Raw genomic sequence first — 23368 nt, 5'->3', positions numbered from 1 at the left:
TTCTTGAACACAGCTTCTTTATGAGTCTTGGCCGTGGCCCTAAGAACTTTGTTTTCCAGTATTACCACCGGATACATAAATGCCACAGACACATAATTGGGTGAACCTTTTCAGATTGTGACTTAGCCTTGCTAAAGTCCCCAATTAGAGGTGTCCAGGGTTCTTAAGCACACTCTTCTTTTGCTTTGGACCTTGACTTTAACCGCTCAGTCTCAAGTTTTCACTTGACACCTACACGCCACAAGCACATGGTTAGGGACAGCTTGGTTTAACCGCTTAGACCAGGATTTTATTCCTTTAGGCCCTCCTATCCACTGATGCTCAAAGCCTTGGGATCCTTTTTATTTGCCCTTGCCTTTTGGTTTTAAGGGTTATTGGCTTTTTCTGCTTGCTTTTTTTCTTTTTCTTTCTATTTTTTTTTTCGCCTATTTTTTTTTCTTCTTTTTTTTTCTGCAAGCTTTGTTCTTTGCTGCTTTTTCTTGCTTCAAGAATCATTTTTATGATTTTTCAGATTATCAAATAACATGTCTCCTAGTCATCATTCTTTCAAGAGCCAACATATTTAACATTCTTAAACAACAACTTCAAAAGACATATGCACTGTTTAAGCATACATTCAGAAAACAAGAAGCATTGTCACCACATCAATATAATTAAACTAAGTTCAAGGATAAATTCGAAACTCATGTACTTCTTGTTCTTTTGAATTAAAACATTTTTCATTTAAGAGAGGTGATGGATTCATAGGACATTCATATCTTTAAGACAAAGTTACTAACTACTAATGATCATGTAATGAAGGCACAGACATAGATAAGCACATAACATAGAAAACGAAAAACAGAAGAAAGAAGAACAAGGAATGAATCCACCTTTAGTGATGGTGGCGTTTTCTTCTTGAGGAACCAATGATGTCCTTGAGCTCTTCTATGTCTCTTCCTTGTCTTTGTTGCTCCTCCCTCATTGCTTTTTGATCTTCTCTTATTTCATGAAGCATGATGGAGTGCTCTTGATGTTCCACCCTTAGTTGTCCCATATTGGAACTCAATTCTTCTAGGGAGGTGTTGATGTGCTCCCAATAGTTTTGTGGAGGAAAGTGCATTTGAGGCATCTCCGGAATCTCATGGTGATGAGATTCTTGTGCCTCTTGAGCTCCATGAATGGGCTCTCTTGCTTGCTCCATCTTTTTTTCTTAGTGATGGGCTTGTCCTCTTTGATGAGGATATCTCCCTCTATGTCAATCCCAGCTGAATTGCATAGGTGGCAAATGAGGTGAGGAAAGGCTAACCTTGCCATAGTGGAGGACTTGTCAGCCACCTTGTAGAGTTCTTGAGGTATAATCTCATGAACTTCCACCTCTTCTCCAATCATGATGCTATGGATCATGATGGCCCGGTCTATAGTAACTTCAGACCGGTTGCTAGTGGGAATGATTGAGAATTGAATAAACTCCAACCATCCTCTAGCTATAGGCTTGAGGTCCAATCTTCTTAGTTGAACCGGCTTGCCTTTGGAGTCAATCTTCCATTGAGCTCCTTCTACACATATGTCCATAAGGACTTGGTCCACCCTTTGATCAAAGTTGACTCTCCTTGTGTAGGGGCGTGCGTTCTCTTCCATGTATGGCAAGTTGAACGCCAACCTTACATTTTCCGGACTAAAATCCAAGTATTTCCCCCGAACCATTGTAACATAGTTCTTTGGATCCGGGTTCTTACTTTGATCATGGTTCTTGGTGATCCATGCATTGGCATAGAACTCTTGAACCATTAGGATGCCGACTTGTTGGATGGGATTTGTTAGAACTTCCCAACCTCTTCTTTGAATTTCATGTCGGATCTCCGGATACTCATTTCTTTTGAGTTTAAAAGGGACCTCAGGGATCACCTTCTTCTTGGCCACAACATCATAGAAGTGGTCTTGATGGGCTTTGGAGATGAACCTTTCCATCTCCCATGACTCGGATGTGGAAGCTTTTATCTTCCCTTTCCCTCTTCTAGAGGATTCTCCGGTCTTAGATGCCATCAATGGTAATGGAAAAACAAAAAGCTTATGCTTTTACCACACCAAACTTAGAATATTGCTCGCCCTCGAGCAATAAACAAAAGAATAGAAGAAGAAGAAGAAGAAATATGGAGAGGGAGAGGGAGATGTGGTTTCGGCCAAGAGGAGTGTAGAGGGGTGTGTTGTGTGAATTTGATGAAGAATGGAGGTCTTTATATAGGGAAGGGAGGGGGTTAAGGTTCGGCCATATGGGTGGGTTTGGGTGGGAAATTGGTTTTGAATTTTGAAGGTAGGTGGAGTTTATGAGGTAGGTTTTATGGGGAAGAGTGGATGGATGTGAGTGGTGAAGAGGTGATGGGGAAGAGAGTTTGAGGTGATTGGTGAAGGGTTTTTGGGGAAGAGTGTTTATGGGGTTGTGTGAAAGAGAGTGGTGAGAAGAAGTGAGTGGAGGTAGGTGGGGATCCTGTGGGGTCCACAGATCCTGAGGTGTTCAAGGATTTACATCCCTACACCCATTAGGCATGTAAAAATGCCTTTGTACCCAACTCTGGGCGTTCAGCGCCAGGTTGGTGGCCATTTTGGGCGTTCAACGCCCATCTGTGTGCCATTTCTGGCGTTGAATGCCAGAACCATGCCTGTTCTGGCGTTCAGCGCCCAGAAGCTGCCCATTTTGGGCGTTCAGTGCCAGAACCATGCTCTGTTCTGGCGCTGAACGCCAGACAGATGCTCCTCCAGGGTGTGATTTTTCTTCTGCTGTTTTTGATTCCGTTTTCAATTTTTATATTTATTTTGTGACTCCACATGATCATGACCCTAAGAAAACATGAAAAACAATAAAAATAAGAATTAGATAAACATTGGGTTGCCTCCCAACAAGCGCTTCTTTAATGTCAATAGCTTGACAGTGGGCTCTCATGGAGCCTCACAGATGTGCAGAGCTTTGTTGAGACTCTCCAACACCAAACTTAGAGTTTGGATATGGGAGTTTAATACCAAACTTAGAGTTTGGTTGTGGCCTCCCAACACCAAACTTAGAGTTTGACTGTGGGGGCTCTGGTTGACTCTGCTTTGAGAGAAGCTTTTTCTGCTTCCTCTCCATGGTTGCAGAGGGAGATCCTTGAGTTTTAAATACAAGGGAGTCCTCATTCCATTGAAGGACTATTTCACCTCTGTCAACATCAATTACAGCTCTTGCAGTGGCCAGGAAAGGTCTTCCTAGGATGATGGATTCATCCTCTTCCTTTCTAGTATCCAGGACTATGAAATCAGTAGGTATGTAAAGGTCCTCAACCTTTACTAATACACCTTCTACTTGTCCATAAGCCTGTCTTCTTGAGCTGTCTGCCATCTCTAGTGAGATTTTAGCAGCTTGCACCCCATAGATTCCCAGTTTCTCTATTACAGAGAGGGGCATGAGGTTTATTCCTGAACCAAGGTCACACAGAGCCTTAAAGATCATGGTGCCTATGGTACAGGGTATTATGAACTTTCCAGGATCCTGTCTCTTCTGAGGCAATGTCAGTTGATCCAGATCACTTAGTTCATTGATGAACAAGGGAGGTTCAACTTCCCAAGCATCAATGCCAAATAATTTGGCATTCAGCTTCATGATTGCACCAAGAAACTTGGCAGTTTGCTCTTCAGTAACATCCTCATTCTCTTCAGAAGAGGAATACTCATCAGAGATCATGAAGGGCATAAGGAGGTTCAATGGAATCTCTATGGTCTCTAGATGAGCCTCAGAGTCCTTTGGTTCCTCAGAGGGAAGCTCCTTTTTGGTCACTGGACGTCCCAGGAGGTCTTCCTCTTTGGGATTCACGTCCTCTCCTCTCCTCACAGGTTCGGCCATGGCGCTTATGTCAATGGCCTTGCACTCTCCTTTTGGATTCTCTTCTGTATTGCTTGGGAGAGTACTAGGAGGGATTTCAGTGATCCTTTTACTCAGCTGGCCCACTTGTGCTTCCAGATTTCTAATGGAAGACCTTGTTTCATTCATGAAACTTACAGTGGCCTTAGATAGATCAGAGACTAGATTTGCTAAATTAGAAGCATTTTGTTCAGAGTTCTCTGTCTGTTGCTGAGTGGATGATGGAAAAGGTTTGCTATTGCTAAACCTGTTTCTTCCACCATTATTAAAGCCTTGTTGGGGCTTTTGATCCTTCCATGAGAAATTTGGATGATTTCTCCATGTTGAGTTATAGGTGTTTCCATAAGGTTCACCTAAGTAATTTACCTCTGCTATTGCAGGGTTCTCAGGATCATAAGCTTCTTCTTCAGAAGATGCCTCTTGAGTACTGTTGGATGCAGCTTGCATTCCATGCAGACTCTGAGAGATCATATTGACTTGTTGAGTCAATATTTTATTCTGAGCCAATATGGCATTCAGAGTATCAACTTCAAGAACTCCCTTCTTCATAGGCGTCCCATTACTCACAGGATTCCTTTCAGAAGTGTACATGAACTGGTTATTAGCAACCATGTCAATGAGTTCTTGAGCTTCTGCAGGCGTTTTCTTTAGGTGAATGGATCCACCTACAGAGGTATCCAATGACATCTTTGATAGCTCAGATAAACCATCATAGAATATATCCAGGATGGTCCATTCTGAAAGCATGTCAGAAGGACACTTTTTGGTCAACTGTTTGTATCTTTTCCAAGCTTCATAGAGGGATTCACCTTCTTTCTGTCTGAAGGTTTGAACATCAGCTCTAAGCTTGCTCAGCTTTTGAGGAGGAAAGTACTTGGCTAAGAAAGTCGTGACCAGCTTATCCCAAGAGTTCAGGCTGTCTTTAGGTTGAGAATCCAACCATAATCTAGCTCTGTCTCTTACAGCAAAAGGGAAAAGCATGAGCCTGTAGACTTCAGGATCTATTCCATTAGTCTTAACAGTATCACATATCTGCAAGAATTCAGTTAAGAACTGAAAAGGATCTTCAGATGGAAGTCCATGAAACTTGCAGTTCTGCTGCATCAGAGAAACTAATTGAGGTTTCAGCTCAAAGTTGTTTGCTCCAATGGCAGGAATGGAGATGCTTCTTCCATGTAAATTGGAATTAGGTGCAGTAAAGTCACCAAGCATCTTCCTTACATTATTATTATTTTCGGCTGCCATCTCCTTTTCCTGTTCGAAAATTTCTGAAAGGTTATCTCTGGATTGTTGTATTTTAGCTTCTTTTAATTTTCTCTTCAGAGTCCTTTCAGGTTCTGGATCTGCTTCCACAAGAATGTTCTTATCCTTGCTCCTGCTCATATGACAAAGAAGAAGGCACAGAAAAATAATAATAATAATGGAGATCCTTTATACCACAGTATAGGGATCCCTTTGTGAGTGGAAGAAAAGAGGGGGAGACAAAGAATGTGATGTAAAGGAAGAAGCACAACTGTACGGATGGAAGAGATGTGAGATGAGATGTTAGGATATGAATGAATAAATAGAATAGGATGGGGGAGGTATAATTTTCGAAAATTATTTTGAAAAAGAGTTAGTGATTTTTGAAAAATGGTTTTTGAAAAATGTTAGAAATTTTCGAAAAATTTTTAAAATTTAAAAATAAAAATAAAAATAATTAGTTAATAAAAAAGAAATTTTTGAAAAAGAGGAAAGATATTTTCGAAAATTAGAGAGAGAGAGTTAGTTAGGTAATTTTGAAAAAGTTAAGAAACAAACAAAAAGTTAGTTAGTTAGTTGAAACAAATTTTGAAAAGATAAGAAGTTAGGAAGTTAGAAAAGATATTTTGAAAAGATATTTTTGAAAAAGATAAGATAAGAAGATATTTTTGAAAAGATATGATTGAAATTAGTTTTGAAAAAGATTTGATTTTTAAAATCACAATTAATGACTTGATTCATAAGGAATCACAAGATATGATTCTAGAACTTAAAGTTTGAATCTTTCTTAACAAGCAAGTAACAAACTTCAAATTTTTGAATCAAAACATTAATTGATTATGTTATTTTCGAAAATTTGGTATAAAAATAAGAAAAAGATTTTTTTTTTTTGAAAAATATTTTTGGAATTTTCGAAAATAACTAAGAATTTTGAAAAAGATTTGATTTTTGAAAAAGATTTTGAAAAAGATAAGATTTTCAAATTGAAAATTTGATTTGACTCATGAGAAACAATTTGATTTTTAAAAATTTTTGAAAAAGTCAACTCAATTTTCGAATTTGATGAGAGAAAAAGGGAAAGATATTTTTTTGATTTTTGAATTTTTATGATGCAAGAGAAAAACACTAAAAGGATGCAATGCATGAAATTTTTAGATCAAAACAATGAATGCATGCATGAATGCTATGAATGTCAAGATGAACACCAAGAACACTATGAAGAACATGATGAACATCAAGAACATAATTTTGAAAAGTTTTTAATGCAAAGAAAACATGCAAGACACCAAACTTAGAATTCTTTAATGCTTAGACACTAAGAATTCAAGAATGCATATGAAAAACAAGAAAAGACACAAAACAAAAAATCATCAAGATCAAACAAGAAGACTTACCAAGAACAACTTGAAGATCATGAAGAACACTATGAATGCATGAAATTTTCGAAAAATGCAAGATGCATATGCTAGTGACACCAAACTTATAATGTGACTCAAGACTCAAACAAAAAACACAAAATATTTTTGATTTTTATGATTTTCTAATTTTTTTGGATTTTTTTCGAAAATAATATGAAAAAGAAAAAATAAGGATTCCAAAATTTTTAATATGAATTCCAGGAATCTTGCCATGTTAGTCTAAAGCTTCAGTCCAGGAATTAGACATGGCTCACTAGCCAGCCAAGCTTTCAATGAAAGCTCCAGTTCAAAACACTAGACATGGCCAATGGCCAGCCAAGCTTTAGTCTTTAACACGAGAGTATATTGCTCTTTGATAACAAATTGCAAGCCTCAGTCTAAAAGAATTTAGACATGGCTTTACAGCCAGCCAGGCTTCTCATGCTTCATGAAGCACTAGAATTCATTCTTAAAAATTTTGAATAAATTTTTGAAAACATTTTTATTTTTTTTTTTCGAAAACAAAAGAGAAATTTTTTTTTGAAAATATTTTTGAAAGATTTTTGAAAAGAAAACGAAAAGAAAGTTACCCAATCTGAGCAACAAGATGAACCGTCAGTTGTCCAAACTCAAACAATCCCCGGCAACGGCGCCAAAAACTTGGTGCACGAAATTGTGATCTCCAGGCTCGAACAAATCCTGGTAATGGCTCCAAAGCTTGGTACTCTGATCTTAATTCATAGTTGTCACAACTTCGATACAACTAACCAGCAAGTGCACTGGGTCGTCCAAGTAATACCTTACGTGAGTAAGGGTCGAATCCCACGGAGATTGTTGGTATGAAGCAAGCTATGGTCACCTTGTTAATCTCAGTCAGGCAGATATAAAGTGATAATGGTGTTTTCAAATATTATATAGTAAAATAGGGATAGAGATACTTATGTAATTCATTGGTAGGAATTTCAGACAAGCGAATGGAGATGCTTTTCGTTCCTCTGAACCTCTGCTTTCCTGCTATCTTCATCCAATCAGTCTTACTCCTTTCCATGGCTGGCTGTATGCAAGGGCATCACCGTTGTCAGTGGCTACATCCCCTCCTCTCAGTGAATAATATGCTCACGCACCCTGTCACGGCACGGCTATTCATCTGTCAGTTCTCGATCATGCTGGAATAGGATTCACCCTCCTTTTGCGTCTGTCACTAACGCCCAACAATCGCGAGTTTGAAGCTCGTCACAGTCATTCAATCATTGAATCCTACTCAGAATACCACAGACAAGGTTTAGACCTTCCAGATTCTCTTGAATGCCGCCATCATTCTAGCTTACGCCACGAAGATTCTGGTTAGGAGATCTAAGAGATACTCATTCTAGCTTAATTCATGTAGAACAGAAGTGTTTGTCAGGCACGCGTTCATAAAGGAGAAGGATGATGAGCGTCACACATAATCATCACCTTCATCACGTTCTTGGGTGCGAATGGATATCTTAGAAGCGAAATAAGAAGAATTGAATAGAAAACAGTAGTACTTTGCATTAATCTTTGAGGAACAGCAGAGCTCCACACCTTAATCTATGGAGTGTAGAAACTCTACCGTATGAAAATACATAAGTGAAGGTCCAGGCATGGCCGAGATGGCCAGCCCCCTTGATCTAAGAACAATGCGTTCAAAGATGATCCTAAGATCCTAAGATGATCAAAAGATGGTCAAAAAGACTAGTACAAGGTCCTATTTATAATAAACTAGTCACTAGGGTTTACATGAGTAAGTAATTGATGAATAAATCCACTTCCGGGGCCCACTTGGTGTGTGTTTGGACTGAGCCTAAGTGTTGCACGTGTAGAGGCCATTTGTGGAGTTGAACGCCAGTTTCTGTGCCAGTTTGGGCGTTCAACTCTGGCTTTGGATCCTTTTCTGGCGCTGGACGCCAGATTTGGGCAGAAGGCTGGCGTTGAACACCAGTTTACATCGTCAATTCTTGGCCAAAATATGGACTATTATATATTTCTGGAAAGCCCTGGATGTCTACTTTCCAACGCAATTGGAAGCGCGCCATTTCGAGTTCTGTAGCTCCAGAAAATCCACTTTGAGTACAGGGAGGTCAGAATCCAACAGCATCAGCAGTCCTTTTTCAACCTCTGAATCTGATTTCTGCTCAAGTCCCTCAATTTCAGCCAGAAAATACCTAAAATCACAGAAAAACACACAAACTCATAGTAAAGTCCAGAAATGTGAATTTATCATAAAAACTAATGAAAACATCCCTAAAAGTAACTAGATCCTACTAAAAACATACTAAAAACAATGTCAAAAAGCGTATAAATTATCCGCTCATCAGAGATATATATGAATAATGAGAACCTGTATCAATAATATTCTAGCGTCTAAGAAACAAACTTGTAAAGTACTTGCCACAAGTGCATTGGATACTTGAGCATCTTGACGTGTCAAAGCATACACATGTATCTGATCTCTCTCTCTAACTTCCTCCTCTATTATAAGTTTGACCTTTACCACCTGCTCCTTTGCCACCAGAGCTAGAAGAATTCCTAATAGACATAGCTAAAGATGAAGATATAAGTGTTGTAGGACGTGAAATACCCTAAGCAAAGTCTCGTTTAGGATGGGGTCAATCTCTCCTTAGATGACTAGATTGGCCACAAACCAAAATATGCTCCAGTGGCTTTGAAATATACACTAAAATGGTAACTCCCATACTGCTGGCGGTAAAATTTAGTTGGTCTTGCCTAATTAGAACCCTGTTCACTAGATTGAGAGGTGCTCCCAATAAAAGGTATTGGACTCAAAACCCTTATGGGAGCAAATCTAGAAGAAGCAAGCCCACTGAAAGATGTTTGAGGACGAGACCGATTAACCATGTTGATTGGTCTGACCATGAAAATAACTGAAATCTCATTGCACTAGATCCACCGAAAAATTATCTCTTCATCTTGGACTTCTTACCAACATCCTTATAAGCATTTCTCTCTGCTATCCCAACTTCAATTCCATAAACAGAGTTTAGGATCTCCTTAAAAAATATGTGTCTAACTTCAGGCATAAGAGTAGTGTACATAGATTCTACTAATCCTCGAACAAACCTACAAATTTTCCTCTCTTTTGAATTCACCAAGTAAGGGGCACTCTTGGAAAATCTAGTGAACTCCTTAGCATACTCAATCACTGACATATTCTCTTGTATTAATATTTCAAAGGTAATTGCATCCTCTGCTTGCTTATTAGCTGGATAAAATCGAGCAAAAAATTCTTAGGTGAACTCTTTCTAAGAAGGAGGAGGAAGTCTAACTGCTTCTTTGCTCTCAATAAGAGACTCATACCAATACCTTTCTAAACCACAAGTGTTGTAGGATACTAACTTAACATTCTATTTTTTTAGTGTACTGGAGAGTCCGAATAGCTTTCTTTGCATATTCTAAATATTGTTGTGGATCTTCGTTTAAGGAATCTCTATTAAAAATAGATGAATTCACCCCTATTTTGATTTATTAAGGCTTGCAGCACCACATTAAGGGATTGATTCATTCCTCTCATTTCAGCTGCTAAGTCCAATTGAGCTTCTTCCGTTGCAAGGTTCTCTTAAATTCTCTCACGGGGTATTCCTCATCCGTACCTATTAGATATTCTTTGGCTTCTTGGTCTTTGTCAAGTCACTCCTTATGGAGGGAAACTGCCCTTTAGATTCACCAGTATCAGGAGCATGAACATCTCTATTATGTTTTTTCTTAGGTAGTATCTTCTACTATTGAGTAAGTAAAGCGATTGGATCACAAATGACATATGTATACGGAGTTCAAAAGACAATATGACTGATAGAAGAAATTACAAAGATAAAGAATTGAAGATAACTTCAACATCACACTTTATGAAAATGGGCCGGCTTCCATTTGCACAATTATGATCTTACTAAAGGACACTTGCTCTATATTACACAGAAAATCCTAAAACTCTGATAACACTTTGTCATGGCCCGAACAAACCCATGACTGGCGCTCAAGGGATAAATCTCTCAACAAACCAATCAACCAAATTTACAGAAAATAGAAAGAGTCTCCTCTATTCTAGAACCTTGCCAAAATGAATATTATCTTTCTATATCAATAGTAACTATTCATATCTAACAACAACAATAGCATATCCCGAATATATCCACCAACCAAACATATCAAAAGTCACATCGTATATATTAAGTTATTAACTAAAGTATATAGTTGAATCCATTGTTTAACATAATCAAATTATAATTTCTATCAAAAGAATTTGACATCCAAAATAACATAATCCACAAGAGGATCCTATCAGTGACATATGGAGTATTGATATAATCTAAATTTAAGCACAAAGGTTCCACAATATACAAACATAGCCCTTGGATAGAAGAAGGGCTCACCAGAATTACTAAGATCTACTGTAGGGCAGGTGGAATGAAACCTGGATTGACACCTGTATCTAAAAAATATTAGAATATGATAGGTAAATTTTGTAACTCAGTGATCAAACATTATATTTATAACCCACACAAGACGATACAAATTTTATTTTGAAAGTTATATTTTTTTTAGAGATAAGAAATTATATTAAGTAAATATGCAAATAAATAGGTAAGTAATCAAACATATGAACTGAAATGGGAGTTCTTATTCCAGAAGTCAAATCAAATCGAATATTACATACTTGGACAGCTCCACCTTTAAGGGTAGTCCTTTTCTCTAGTGTGCTCGTATGGTATAACATATCCAACGTGTGATCTACATGTTAGGCTAGCAATGACTCTGCTAGCTGAGGTCTGAGTCAGATTTTCCCAAACCAATTTAAAATAAATTAGGTAGAATACATCTTTAATACTTATAACATAATATTAAATTTCATAATAAACTAAATACATATAAATATCCATACTAAAAATCAAATTAAAGCACAATAAAGTCAATTGAAAAAAAATGTATGCTTTATAAAATATATGAAAAAATCATATATCAAATTAAATACTGATAGTAATATATTTTAAAATAATTATAGATATAATATCCACTTACAACTTGGTTCCATAGAACCGGAAGCAACCTTGAACACGTCGCCGAACTACCAAATGATGTCCAATAACTCTATAATTTTAGAAATATGACAATAATAATATTTGTGAACTAATAATGTTGTCAATTGTAAGACCTCAGATTTTCAAAAATTAAATAATAAGTTACTTATGATTTATTATATGTATTTAAGACTATATTTTCAGAGATTTTTATATATAAGTTGGGCAATTTCTCATTTATAATTTAGAGCTTTAATAATTGAAAAATAATGAGAATTTTATGTGTTTTAATTTGAATATTAAGCTTTTGAACCTTATTTTATAAATAAAGGATAATTAATTTAATTATCTCTAATTTTATTAGAATTAGTATTTATTTGAAAGTAATTTGCAAATTGATAATAAAATGATATTTCAAAGATTTTTATTTGGTATTTAATTTTGTTTTGAATTAATATTCTACTCCTTAATTTTATTAAAATTACCAAAATTATCCAAACTTTAATTTCTACTCGCACCACTCTAACTCTAACACAACACAACCCACACTCACCCACACCAAAACCCTAGTCGTCACCCCCACCCCCTTTCACCTAACGCACACACATGGCACACACATGGCACACACCATACACACACACCGTGAAAGAGAAGAAGAGAAGATAGAGAGAAGAAAAGGACGGTGCCGGTGGGGTTGGAAGCCGCCGTCGCCGTCATCACCAAAAGAGGAGGGGAGAAAGAGGGATGCCGTCGAGTTAGCAAGAGGAGGGAGAGAGAGAGAGAGAGAGTTCTTGTGATGGAGGGGGAGATGCCGCAAGGATCCCCATTGTCAGGGGAGAAGGAGCCGTGCTTCCATGCCACCGTCGAGCAAGCTCCGTCGCTGTCGTTCCCGTGTCGCCATCGCTGTTAGACCCGTCGTCGCCGTTGTGACGGGCTAAGAAGGAGACAACTTAAGAGAGAGGGGAAACACAATAGAGAAGAAGAGAAGGTCGTGCTCCATCGTTGCTGAAGCCTTCATGGCCGCCGCTGCTGTCCGAGATGCCACCTAAGGACGCCACTGCCATTGTCATGGTCGTCGGCAAGTTGTACGGTGTTGTTGAGGTCACTATTCTGCCACTGCCATTTCCGAAGTTCTTGGTTTGCCACTGCTACAAGCCGCATCGCCGTTCCGGTCACCGGGTATGGCGCGGTTGTCACTGGAATCAACCGCTGGAGCTACCGCTGCTCTGTTCTTGGTTTCTTCTTGGTACAGTAAGTCATTTTTCTTTGAAAATCCTTTTTTCATTATTCCGATATATATTGCTGAGATTTCTATGGTGTTATTGTGATAGGATTGAGTTTCGGTCCTTGCATGTCGCATTTGGAGTTGCTGTTGTTGTTGTAGAAGCTGTATGGGATTTTGGTTGCAGCTGCCGCTATTACGGGCCGAGAGAAAAGGGGTTTGCTATGTTTAATAATTACTGAGCTTCGACAATCGAGGTAGGGGATTTTCTTAAAATTTGTTTTAATTATAAGAATTGTTACAAGTCAATATCAATGAAAATATTTATAATTATAATTACATTAGTCTTATGGATTGAACTGGGTTGTTTTCGATTGATATAATTGTTTGTTTAATTGATTTGCCAATTGATTTAGATTGTTTAATTGGTTGTTGTTGAAGTGTCACTGTATTTGTTGTGGAACTGAGATATAACGAGTATTTGATTGGGTTGGAGTTGGTGCGGAATTTCTAGATCCACAAACTAACCGACAAGTGCACCGGGTTGTACCAAGTAATACCTCAGGTGAGTGAGGATCGATCCCACGAGGATTGATGGACTGAGCAATAATAGTCGAATGATTCCTTAGTCAGGCAAGCAGAAAGTGATATTTTGAGGGTTCAAAAGCATTAAATAGTAGTTCAAAGAGTAGGAAATGCAAACAGTGAGAATGGTGTAAAATATATGAGAGAAAGCAGTAAGGTTTCGGAGATGTTTTCTTTTCTGGATTACGTTTTCTTACCAACTACTTTAATCAAGATTCATTTCATGGCAAACTATTAGTGACTAAAATCTAATGTCTTAGTGATTTAGTCTCCTCTAACCTAGTTAACCGCCAATGTCTTGGTCACTTAATTTCGATTAGAGGATTAAGTTCAATTCTAGTTTATTGCCACAAAAATCCTAATTACCCAAAGCTAAGAGGATTATATGTCATGTATCCCGATTAGTTCAAGTAATTAATGATTTAGGAGGAATTTACTTTCAAATGTTGTTCAGGTGAGATATCTATTCCAAGAATCACAAGAATGCGAATAGAATAAGGGTTATTCTTCCGATCTACCCAGATTCATAAAGTGAAGAACGAAAGTAATCCTTGAAACTGAATCAATACATTAATTAAAATAGAAAAGCAATAGTCTCAATCCATAGAAATAAATAGAGCTCCTAACCTTAACCGAAGAGGTTTAGTGGCTCATGCTTCAGAGAGAAAACTAGGGTTCCGAAAGTGTGAAAGTGCAGAAGTGAGAAGATCCCCCCTAAAGGGTGAATCTTTTCCCTTTTATAACTAACCTAATTTGATTTGAAACTAAAATAAAATAATAAATTCTAAAACTAAAATATTTTGTTTGTAAATAAAAGTAACTAAAATAAAAGATAAAATAATAATTAAAAGCTAAATCCAACTAAAGATGATCCAAGAGTGAGGTGAGATCCGGATTGCCCGGCACCCAAGGGGGGGGGGGGGCAGAATGCCTCTGATTTTGCTGGGTTATTGGCGCTAAATGCCAAATTGATCCAAATTTTACTTGAAATAATAAAAATACCAAAACAACTCAAAGTAGTATCCAAAGAGGATTTTAACACTAAAATATAATTAAACTCACTAAATTCTAAGTTAATTTGACTAGAAAATTCGAGAAAAATAGGGTAAAGATGCTCATGCATCACAACACCGAACTTGAACTGTTACTTATACTCAAGCAACTAAAAATAATGTAGGACTGAGAAGTAGAAAATTGCCCAAGACTTAAGTGTTCATTTAAGCTCTTGCCTAATTACTGAGTGTGGTTGATGACGTTGTGATTCTAAATAGGTTTGGCATCTCACTATCCTTTTGAGCTCAGAAATATTGATATCCCTCAGAACTAGAACTCAGATGGTATTATGGATTTTCTTCCTACTTAAGCTCTAATTGATCCTTGAATATAGCTTTTTCTTTTCTTTTCTTTGGTGCTTTGCACCTTGATCCTAGCCGTGACTCTTAGTGTTTTGTCCTCAAGCTTAACTTAGCACAAAAACACCACAAGCACTTAGGTGGGGAACTCTTTAAGTTCTAATTATTTTCTTTTAATTTCTCCCAGTTCGTGGTGCTCAGAGCATTTGGCATATTTTGTGATTGCACTTGGTCTCGACTCTTAATGTCCTGTCTCAAGAATTACTTGACACATTCACACCACAAGCATATAGTTAGGAAAACAACTCTTTGAGCTTTTAATCATTTTTTACCTTCCTAACTATTGATGCTCAGAGCCTTGGACCTTGCTTTTTTTATTATTATTTTTTTTGCTATTTGTTTTGCTTTGAAGAGCGGATAATTTATACGCTTTTTGGCATTGTTTTTAGTATATTTTAGTTAGTTTTTATTATGTTTTTATTAGTTTTTATTCAAAAATCACATTTCTGGACTTTACTATGAGTTTGTGTATTTTTCTGTGATTTCAGGTATTTTCTGGCTGAAATTGAGGGACCTGAGCAAAAATCTGATTCAGAGGCTGAAAAAGAACTGCAGATGCTGTTGGATTCTGACCTCCCTGCCCTTGAAGTGGATTTTCTGGAGCTACAGAGACCCAATTGGCGCGCTCTCAATTGCGTTGGAAAGTAGACATCCTAGGCTTTCCATAAATATATAATAGTTCATACTTTGCCCTAGATTTGATGGCCCAAACCGGCGTTCCAAGTCAGCATAGAAATTCTGGCGTCAAAACGCCAGAACTGGCATGAAAGCTGGAGTTAAACGCCCAAACTGTCACAAAAGCTGGCGTTTAACTCCAAGAAAGGTCTCTACACGTGAAAGCTTCAATGCTCAGCCCAAGCACACACCAAGTGGGCCCCGAAAGTGGATTTTTACACTAACTATTCTAGCTTACTCATTTTCTGTAACCCTAGGTCACTAGTTTATTATAAAAACTACTTTTAGTGATTCATCTTGTACCTCATGACACTTTACACGTTTCATATTGTATTCTCTACGGCATAAGTCTCTAAACCCCATGGTTGGGGGTGAGGAGCTCTGTTGTGTCTCAATGAATTAATGCAATTACTACTGTTTTCCATTCTATCACGCTTATTTCTATTCTAAGATATCCACTCGTACTTCAACTTGATGAATGTGATGATCCGTGACACTCATCACTATTCTCAACTATGAACACGTGCCTGACAACCACCTCCGTTCTAACTGCAATAGCTTGAGTGCATATCTCTTGGGTTTCTAATCTAAGATTAGAACCTTCGTGGTATAAGCTAGAATTATTGGCGGCCATTCTTGAGATCCGGAAAGTCTAAACCTTATCTGTGGTATTCCAAGTAGGATCTGGGATGGGATGACTGTGACGAGCTTCAAACTCGCGAGTGTTAGGCGTGTGACAGACGCAAAAGGATCAATGGATCCTATTCCAACGTGAGTGAGAACCGACAGATGATTAGCCGTGCGGTGACAGCGCATTTGGACCATTTTCACTGAGAGGACGGATGGTAGCCATTGACAACGGTGATCCACCAACATACAGCTTGCCATGGAAGGAGCCTTGCGTGCATGAAGAAGAAGACAGTAGGAAAGCAGAGATTCAGAAGATAGAGCATCTCCAAAACCTAAACCTGTTCTCCATTACTGCAAAACAAGTATTTATTTCATGTTCTTTTACTTTTTACAATTAAATCTGAGAATTATTGATATCTTGACTAAGAGTTACAAGATAACCATAGCTTGCTTCAAGCCGACAATCTCCGTGGGATCGACCCTTACTCGCGTAATGTATTACTTGGACGACCCAGTGCACTTGCTGGTTAGCTGTGCGGAATTGCAAAAGTGTGATTGTGATTTCGTGCACCAAGTTTTTAGCGCCGTTGCCGGGGATTGTTCGAGTTTGGACAACTGACGGTTTATTTTGTTGCTTAGATTAGAAATAATTTATTTTTGTTGGTTTAGAGTCACTAAATTTGAGTCTTTTATTTGAGTTTAGTTTCATATTTTAAGTTTGGTGTCAATTTCATGCTTTTATTTTCTTTCAATTTTTCGAATTTGCATGTTCTTAGTTCTTTCTTGATCTTTGAAAATTCTAAGTTTGGTGTCTTCTTTGTGTTTTCTTTAAAATTTCGAAAATTTGTGTTTGATTTTCTAAAAATTTTAAGTTTGGTGTCCCTTGTGCTTTTATTTACTTAAAAATTTTTCAAAAATTTGTTCTTGCTGTTCATCTTGATCTTCAAAGTGTTCTTGGTGTTCATCTTGACATTCAAAGTTTTCTTGTTTGTTCTCTTTGTTTTGATCTAAAATTTCTAAGTTTAGTGTCATTTTGTTGTTTTTTTCTTTCCTCATTAAAATTCAAAAATTAAAAAAATATCTTTTACTTATTTTACTCATAAATTTCGAAATTTTGCATTAAATTAGTCAAAGATTTTCAAAATCATATCTTTTTTTAGTCAAGTCAAAATTCTAATTTCAAAAATTGATCTTTTCAAATCTTTTTCAAAAATCAAATCTTTTTAATTTCTTCAATCATATCTTTTTTTTAATAAATTGCAATCATATATTCTCAATCATATCTTTTTAAAATAATTTTTAATCATATCTTTTTGATTGCTAATTTCCAAAATCTTTTTAATCAATTAATTAATTTAGTTTTCAATTTGCTTTTATTTTCTTCTAATTTTCGAAAGTTCTATTTTATCTTCCATTTATTTTGTTTTATTTTTTGGTTACTTTTAATTAAAAAAATTTAAAAATATAATTTAATTGCAATCCATATCAATTCCCTTTTCTCCATCATGGACATAAGTGGAAATGAACAGTCCAGAAGGACTCTAGGGTCATATGCTAACCCCATTACAGCTGCATATGGGAGTAGCATCTGTATACCTCCCATCAAAGCAAGCAGTTTTGAGCTAAATCCTCAGCTCATTATCATGGTGCAGCAAAATTGCCAGTATTCTGGTCTTCCACAGGAAGAACCTATTGAGTTTCTGGCACAGTTCCTACAAATTGCTGACACAGTACGTGATAAAGAAGTGGATCAGGATGTCTATAGATTATTACTGTTTCCATTTGCTGTAAAAGATCAAGCTAAAAGGTGGTTAAATAACCAACTCACAACAAGCATAAAAACATGGAGACAGCTATCAGACAAATTCCTGAATCAATTTTACCCTCTAAAAATGATGACACAGCTAAGGCTGGACATCCAAGGCTTTAAACAAGAGGATCATGAATCCCTTTATAATGCCTGGGAGAGGTACAGAGGGATGCTAAGGAAATGCCCCTCCGAAATATTTTCAGAGTGGATACAGTTAGACATCTTCTACTATGGGCTTACAAAAAGAGTTCAAATGTCTCTAGACTACTCAGCTAGTGGATCTATACACATGAGAAAGACAATTGAAGAGGCTCAAGAACTCATAGATACGGTTGCTAGAAATCAACATCTGTACTCAAGCAGTGAGTCCTCCATAAAAGAAGAGGCTAGGGCAGTAACTACTGATCCTAATCCTCAATAACAGATTATTGAGCTTAATCAGCAATTACTCCTTATGACAAAACAATTAGCAGAATTTAAAGAGATGCTCCAAGACACTAAAAATACTAACAAGAATATAGAAGCACAATTGAATCAGACAAGACAGCAGCTATCTAAACAAATAACAGAAGAATGCCAAGCTGTTCAACTAAGGAGCGAGAAGACATTGAATAAATCAGCTCAAAGTAGCAGAAAGCCAAGAAAGGAACAACTGACAGAGGATGACCAAACCACTGCTTAAAATCCCTCTGAGGACAGCAAGAGCCCAGAGAGGAATAATTCTGGCGTTCAAACGCCAAAAAAGGGTGAAAGATTGGCGTCAAACGCCCAGTGGATGCCCACTTCTGGCATTCAAACACCAGAAAAGGGAGAAAAGTTGGTGTTGAACGCCCATTCCTTGCCCAGTTCTGGCGTTCAAACGCCAGAAAAGGGTGGGAAGCTGGCATTAAACGCCCATCCAGCACCCAATCTTGGTGTTCAAACGCCAATGAGGGATCAGACACCTGCAAGTGCTGATAGTAACCCCTCTAAGAAGGCTTCTCCAACCACCTCTGTAGGGAATAAACCTGCAGCAACTAAGGTTGAAGAATATAAAGCCAAGAAGCCTTATCCTTAGAAACTCCGCCAAGTGGAACAGGATAAACAATTTGCCCGCTTTGCAGACTATCTCAGGACTCTTGAGATAAAGATCCTGTTTGCAGAGGCACTTGAGCAAATACCCTCTTATGCTAAGTTCATGAAAGAGATCTTAAGTCATAAGAAGGATTGGAGAGAAACTGAAAAGGTGTTTCTCACTGAAGAATGCAGTGCAGTCATTCTGAAAAGCTTACCAGAGAAGCTTAAAGATCCAGGAAGCTTTATGATACCATGCACATTAGAGGGTGCTTGTACCAAGACAGCTCTATGTGACCTTGGAGCAAGTATCAACCTAATACCTGCATCCACTATCAGAAAGCTTGGCTTGACTGAAGAAGTCAAACCAACCCAGATATGTCTTCAACTTGCTGATGGCTCCATTAAATATCCATCAAGCATAATTGAGGACATGATTATCAAGTTTGGGCATTTGCCTTTCCCACTGACTTTGTAGTATTGGAAATGGAGGAGCACAAGAGTGCAACTCTCATTCTAGGAAGACCCTTCCTAGCAACGGGACGAACTCTCATTGATGTCCAAAAAGGGGAAGTGACCCTGAGAGTCAATGAGGATGAGTTCAAGTTAAATGCTGTCAAAGCTATGCAGCATCCAGACACATCAAATGACTGCATGAGCGCTGATATTATTGACTCCTCGGTGGAAGAGATCAATATAACTGAGAGTCTCGAATCAGAGCTAGATGACATCTTTAAAGATGTTCAGCCTGATCTGGAGGAACAAGAGGAAATAAAAGAACCTCTGAAAATTCCTCAAGAAGAGGATAAGTGATAAACCCATATTTTATGATGTATTTTGTGCTTAATTTGAGTAATTTATTCAATCCTTCACCCACTTATTCACATTAATTGCATGGTTTTACTTTCCCTTCCTTATTACGTCATATTGTGAAAAACATGTTTCCTAAGCTTTAAAAATTAATTATTTTAATTACCTTAATTTCCATTCGATGCCGTGATTAGTGTGTTGAGTAGTTTCAGATTTTCTAAGGCAGAATGACTTAAAGGATGGAAAAGGAAACATATAAAATGGAATGAGAAAGCAAAATGGAGCTTTAAGGAAACTGATATCCACGCGATCGCATGGATGACGCGATCGCGTGCCAGAAGCGAAGATTCAGCGACGCGGCCGCATGACTGACGCGACCGCGCGACATAAGCAGAACGCATATGACGCGGTCGCATGACTGACGCGACTGAGTGGCAAGGAAAAGCTCTGAATGACGCGACCGCGTGATCCACGCGGACGCGTGACAGAGGCCACATATCAAAATTTACAGAATGCGCCCCCAGCGATTTCTGAAGCCCTTTTTGGCCCAGATCCAAGTACAGACAGCATAGACCAGAGGTTATAAAGTGTGGGAATGCACCCATTCAAAGGGAGCTCGCATATTTTACTTTTCAATGATTTAGATTTAGTTGAGAGGGAGATCTTCTCCTCTCTCTCTCTTAGGATTAGGATTTAGGATTTTTTCTTGCTTTAAGAGTGACTCTCAATCCAAGTTTTACGTTCTTTTGTTTTAGCTTCCTTTTACTTTTATTTATTCTAGCACTTGAATTGATCAGTGAATTTATGAATTTCTTCCATGTTATAGACTGTTATCAGAATTAATAATATTTGAGGTATTTTCAGTTTATGATTGTTCTCTTTGATTTAAGTTACCATTGCTTCCCATCTAAGGATATTTTTATTATTCCAGCAATTTTACTTTTTCCCCTTTTGGTCCTGGTTAAGAATTCAGTAACTCAACAGTTATTAAACTCAACATAATTGATAATCGTTATCTTGCTAATTGAGCTGAACTTAAGTAATCCCAACCTTTTCTTAGGAAATAAATAGGATTCAAAGGTCAATTTAATTAGCCCCTTGACTTTCCTCTGCCTTAGTAAAAGTTGACCAAGTGGAGTTTAGATTCAACTTTCATTATAGTTGAGCGAAATAACTACGTTGGACCTCCAACTTTTTTTACCTTACCAAAAGTCTGCTTTACAGTATTTATTTATTTTAATTGCCATTTACTTTACTTGTCATTCAAATTACTTGCTTCTCATCTTCTAAACCCCGATTACAACCTTTATAGCCAATAATAAGAACATACTTCCTCACAGTTCCTTGAGAAGACGACCCGAGGTTTGAATACTCGGTTAACAATTTTTAAAGGGGTTTGTTACTTGTGACACCCAAAACATTTGTACGAAGGGATTTTTGTCAGTTTAGAGACTATATCTACAACGCAACTGTTTCTATGAATCTCTTTACTAGCAAGAATCTCTAACGTCAATAAGCCTCCTAAACCCGAGCTCAAACCACTACCACCATCCCTGAAATATGCATTTCTGGGGGAGGGTGACACTTTTCCAGTGATCATAAGCTCTACTTTAAATCCACAGGAAGAGAAAGCACTAATTTAAATGCTAAAGACACACAAGACAGCTCTTGGGTGGTCCATAAGTGATCTTAAGGGCATTAGCCCAGCAAGATGCATGCACAAGATCATGGAAGATGATGCTAAGCCAGTGGTTCAACCACAGAGGCGGCTAAAAATCCAGCCATGAAGGAGGTGGTGCAGAAAGAGGTCACTAAGTTACTAGAGGCTGGGATTATCTATCCTATTTCTGATAGCCCCTGGGTGAGCCCTGTCCATGTTATCCCTAAGAAGGGAGGCATGACAGTGGTTTATAATGAAAAGAATGAACTGGTTCCTACAAGAACAGTTACAGGGTGGCGTATGTGTATTGACTACAAAAGGCTCAATACAGCCACCGGAAAGGATCATTTTCCTTTACCATTCATAGACCAGATGCTAGAGAGACTAGCAGGTCATGAATACTACTGCTTTTTGGATGGCTATTCAGGTTACAACCAAATTGTAGTAGATCCTCAGGACCAAGAAAAAACAACATTCACATGTCCTTCTGGAGTATTTGCCTACAGAAGGATGCCCTTTGGTCTATGCAATGCACCTGCAACCTTTCAGATGTGTATGCTCTCTATCTTCTCTGATATGGTAGATAAATTTCTGAAAGTCTTCATGGATGACTTTTTAGTATTTGGAGACTCATTCAGCTCCTGTCTTGACCATTTAGCACTTGTTCTGAAAAGATGCCAAGAGACCAACCTAGTTTTAAACGGGCAAAAATGTCACTTTATGGTGACTGAAGGAATTGTCCTTGGGCATAAAATTTCAAACAAGGGAATAGAGGTGGATCAAGCTAAGGTAGAGGTAATTGAAAAATTACCACCACCTGCCAATGTAAAGGCAATCAGAAGCTTTCTAGGACATGCAGGATTTTACAGGAGATTTATAAAGGATTTTTCAAAAATCACAAAACCTCTGAGTAATCTGCTAGCTTCTGATACACCATTTGTCTTTGACACAGAGTGTCTGCAGGTGTTTGAAACCCTGAAAGCTAAGCTGGTCACAGCACCAGTCATCTCTGCACCAGACTGAACATTACCATTCGAACTAATGTGTGATGCTAGTGACCATACCATTGCTGCAGTATTGGGACAGAGGCATAACAAGCTTCTGTACGTCATTTACTATGCTAGCCATGTTTTAAATGATGCACAAAAGAATTACACAACCACAGAAAAAGAGTTGCTTGCAGTGGTTTATGCCATTGACAAGTTCCGATCCTATTTAGTAGGTTCAAAGGTGATTGTGTATACTGATCATGCTGCTCTTATACCTACTCACAAAGCAGGATTCAAAACCCAGACTCATAAGATGGGTGTTGCTTCTGCAAGAGTTTGATATAGAAATAAGAGACAGAAAAGGGGCAGAGAACTACGTAGCTGATCACCTGTCCCGGATAGAACCAGTAGCAGGGGTGTCCCTCCCCCCTTCTGAGATATCTGAGACCTTTCCTGATGAGCAACTCTTCGCCATTCAGGAAGTACCATGGTTTGCAGACATTGTAAATTATAAAGCTGTGAGGTTCATACTCAAGGAGTACAACAGAGTGCAAACAAAAAAACTAATTTCCGATGCAAAGTACTACTTATGGGATGAACCATATCTCTTTAAGAGATGTGCAGACGGAATGATCCGTAGATGTGTACATAGAGAAGAGGCACAAAAGATCATATGGCACTTCCATGGATCACAATATGGAGGACATTTTGGAGGTGAGCGAACAGCCACTAAGGTCCTCCAATGTGGCTTCTACTGGCCTACTCTCTATAGAGATGCCCGAGAGTTTATGCGTAACTGTGACAGTTGCCAAAGAGCAGGCAACTTGCCACATGGTTATGCCATGCCTCAACAAGGGATCTTAGAGATTGAGGTGTTTGATGTATGGGGTATTGACTTCATGGGTCCCTTCCCACCATCATTCTCAAACACTTATATTCTGGTGGCAGTAATGATACT

General features: G+C 38.0%; 1 non-coding gene across 1 annotated transcript; it reads left to right on the top strand.

Moving 5' to 3' along the window:
• The first annotated feature begins 4612 nt into the window (after positions 1-4612).
• Positions 4613-4720, top strand: LOC112774392 (small nucleolar RNA R71). The gene has a single exon (XR_003188884.1). It is a non-coding gene; the product is annotated as a small nucleolar RNA R71 (small nucleolar RNA).
• Positions 4721-23368: the final 18648 nt, after the last annotated feature.

Source organism: Arachis hypogaea, chromosome 18, assembly GCF_003086295.3.
Source record: "Arachis hypogaea cultivar Tifrunner chromosome 18, arahy.Tifrunner.gnm2.J5K5, whole genome shotgun sequence".
NCBI classification, from domain to species: domain Eukaryota; kingdom Viridiplantae; phylum Streptophyta; class Magnoliopsida; order Fabales; family Fabaceae; genus Arachis; species Arachis hypogaea.
This window is presented reverse-complemented; position numbering and strand designations above follow the sequence as displayed.